Consider the following 4,219-nt stretch of genomic DNA (forward strand, 5'->3'; position numbering starts at 1 on the left):
GAATTAATATAACTAGTTTATTTTTAGTATGAAAATTAATAGAACAAGTTTATTTTTAGTAAGAAAATTTAGGTATATGAGATTTGATGATCTAATCAAAATATTACTATATAGAACTACCTACTTTATTTTAGTAAGAAATTAATAGAACTAGTTTATTTTTAGTAAATGCTTAGTTGAATTAATAGAACTAGTTTATTTAGTTGAATTAATAGAATTATTAAGTGTTTAATGTTTCACCTATATATGAACATATATGTTAGATATTAGATGAATTAGTTCAATTAATTAGTTGAACTAGTTAGTTGAATTAGTTTAATTAATTAGGTATATTCTTCGTAAGTGCTTAGTTGAACTAGTTGAATTAACAGAATTAGTTGAATTAATAGAACTAATAAGTGTTTAATGTTTCACCTATGAACATAGGAATGTCGTCTGGCGACGAACACGATTTCATTATGTGTGAATACTGCGAAGACCAGCGCGGCCTGTGCGGCCAAAATTTTCTAATTGATGATAGACGTTTCAGCATCAAGCTGGATCAGAACTTCGAAGTGGATACAGTAAGTCCCAACGACATGTCTTTTTTCGTAATTAAGCATGACTTATGCTTCATTTTGCTTCACCTTTTAATTTTAATTTTTCACTATTCTACTAGCGTATCCCCTGCCATGTAAGAATTTTTGTCTTGGGTAAGATAGGTTTCAGTCCTAACGAAACTATGGAGGTAAAAAGAGTTTACTTGAAGACCGAGCATGGTTATACCTTCAACGTCAAATTATACAATGCAGACACATACACCTATTTTGAATGAAAAACTTGGCAAGCACTATGCAAGGCTTATGCATTTGAGCCTGATATGGTTATCACCTTTGATATTCGTCCGGAAGATGATATTGAAGGTAATAGAGACATCTGGGTCGATGTGCAGACGCCTCCAGTTCTACCATTATGTAAGTTTCTCAACCATATTTATGTCTTCGATATGAGATTATTTGAACCAGTTGAATAATTAATAGATCTCAATTAATATTGACAGCTTACTTCCAGTCAAGCAAACATGTCAGCGCTTGGTAGACAGGACCATCCACTGTCCCGGGGCTGAACTAAACTGCGAGGAGACAAGTCATTATATTTCATGGCTTGAGGATCTTGATGCTGTCAAGACAAATTTCTTTCCTGCACTTAGAAATGTTAGTACTCAAAACGTGCGACCAATAGTGTTCGTACTGAACTACGGTCACATATATTTAGGAAAGATGGTAAGATTTCTACTATTTCTTCTCAGTGCATCTTTTGCATACATTATTTTTTAAGCTAAACTTCATTGCTAAGTATGTTACTATACGATGTTCTTCAACAGGGACTCCCGATGAATGTTGTGCCTGATTGGATCGAGACTAAAGGTACCATGAATATTGTTAGCTTACGGCCAAGATATCCTACAATGCACTTTACTGCATTCAGGATTTCTAATAGCGAGGAATGCTTAATAGTAAAAGACTGGAGCAAAATTGTGAATGATCACAGAGAAGTACTAGGGGGCAGCAATCAGAAGCGCAACCCACGATTAGGAGACAGGTTCATCTGCATGTTCCAATATGATGAATCAGCAAAGCTATACATGTTCTATGCTATTTTACCTGAGAGAGAGCAGCAGGAGTGATTAATTAGCTAGTTCATGCTCTTAGTACTTGTCCTCTCATGTCCGTGTTCTTCGTCCCAAACTTAATCTCAAACAGTGATTTGCTTTTGTGGTGTTATGAACGCTTATATCATTACCATGTTGAACTCGATGATATCTTTGCTATGAAAACCGTTGGTGATGATATATATGATGCAAGAGTTTTTATATTAATTAATATGATGATGATGATGAGTTATTATATCATTTATGAAAGAAATTGCATATTAGTTTCAACTGGATGGATTCTAGCTAAGTGATCAAGTATATATATGCCATATCCATATTACCTCGATCACTTAAGTAGGTGATCAAGTATATATAATATGGATATGACATATACTTGATGACTTAGCTAGGATCCACACGCATCCAGTCAAACTAATCTGCGGTACATTCACCTAATGATTTAACAACTCATTATAATGTAAAACAATCACTAAATTAAATTGAAAACACAAAATTAAAGTAAAAATAAAAAATAAAACCAAAACACACCCAAACATTTAGTACCGGTTCGTGTTACCAACCGGTACTAATGTCCTACGCGCCCACGGAGCTGGCTCGTGCCATGTGGTTGCCCTTTTAGCACCGGTTCGTGCTGAACCAGTACTAAAGGGGGGGCCTTTAGTGCCTACAATTTAGTGCGGGTTACCGAACCGGCACTAAAGGGCCTTACGAACCGGTGCTATTGCCCGGTTCTGCACTAGTGAAAGAAATCAAGCATGAAATTGCACCTGCTGAGTTAGAAGATATTGATGTCACAATTAAACTTGCTAATAGAGATACTATTTCAGCAATGGGAATTGTTAGAGATGTTGAAGTCTTGTGCGGGAAAACTAAATATCCTGCTGATTTTCTTGTTCTTAGTTCTCCACAAGATAGCTTTTGTCCCATTATATTTGGTAGACCCTTCTTGAATACAGTTAATGCTAGGATAGACTGCGAAAAGAATGTTGTTACTATTGGCTTGGATGATATGACTCATGAGTTTAATTTCTCTAAATTTAGTAAACAACACCGTGAACAAGAATTGCATGGTAAGGATGAAATTATTGGTCTTGCTTCTATTGTCGTACCTCCTAATGATCCTTTCACTAGTAGAAAAATGGTCAAACGTGAAGCACATTAGTGCCGGTTCCAACGGATAGCCGGGCCGCTTTCATTAGTACCGGTTCATGGCGAACCTTTAGCACCGGTTCGTGCCATGAACCGGTACTAATGAGAGTGGTGGCAGGATGTTGTCAGAGTGGGGCCCCTCCAACACCTTTAGTACCGGTTCGTGCCACGAACCGGTACTAAAGGTCGTCCTATATAAACCCTTCGTCCACCAGCACTCTGTTCTTCCCCCTTTCCCCTCTCCGGCCCCCTCCTTTGTTCTTCCCTTCTTCCTCTCGAGTTCATCACAAAATTTGCCCAAAATTTGTTAAGATTTGAAGGCCCTCATCCATTCAAATGATCACAAAGGTTAGCAACTTTGTCCTTTCATCTCTCATTGCTAGATTAGCTCTTGCATTGGTTTATATAGTGATTAATTTGTGAGTTTAGTAATTTGGGAGGATATATATATATGTGCTAGTATTTGATTTATATGCAATTTGAGGTCAAAAATAACACTTAGTTTGCATATGTAGGTGTGGTTTACTTAGTGCCTTCTAAATCTCCATCGTAGCCACCGTCGATCGCCCGCACCGTCCCATCGCCGGCACCACCTTGTGGTGAGCGTCTTGTTCATGAAATTTTATATAAAAATTGATGTTTGTGTGATTTGGATATATAGTTACTCGTATAATTATCTTACCCGTACGTTATTTGTTATACATATAGTGCCATGGTTTTGATATCCGTCCCCGTCGGCCCTAGTCCTTGTTATGATTCGGCTGTGGTATGTATATTCTCTTTTAAAACTAGTTGCATTTCGTGTTTATGACAAATTATGCCCATCAAGTTGACATAGAAATTTTTTCTAGGAGGTATCTGAACCGGAAATTCCAACCGACCCTATTGCCGAGAGGTTAAATTTAGTTGAAAGAGAAAACGAGTACTTGAAAGAAAAATTGAAAAGAATTGAGGGGGAGAAGATGGAATTGGAGTTGCATGTTGCCGATGTTGTTGATGATCACAAGATCAAGATGGAGAAAATGCGCTTGAAGATTAGAAAGATTAGAAAATATGCCATCGATAGTGAGGCTTGGTATCATTATGCTGTTGGTCCATTGTTACCTTAGTTGCGATCTTGATCGTATTTGTTGTTGCATTTAAATGCTTTAGCTAGAGAGTTATTTGTTTGTTGCATTTAAGTGTTGTATGAACTTTATGTATGAACTTGTATTAATTTGGTCTATTCGGTGTTGTGTAATGAAGATGAGCCAGCAATGGATGTACGATGACTGATGCTCTCCCCAGTTCGTTGAGGGCGTGCGTACTTTTCTGCTTGCGGCTGAGGCAAACAAGCGGGCGGATGGTTTTATGCCTTGTCCATGTGCTCGCTGTAAGAATGGTCACAATTACTCTACGTCAAGAACCATTCACGTC

Source organism: Triticum dicoccoides, chromosome 7B, assembly GCF_002162155.2.
Source record: "Triticum dicoccoides isolate Atlit2015 ecotype Zavitan chromosome 7B, WEW_v2.0, whole genome shotgun sequence".
Classification (NCBI taxonomy): Eukaryota; Viridiplantae; Streptophyta; class Magnoliopsida; order Poales; family Poaceae; genus Triticum; species Triticum dicoccoides.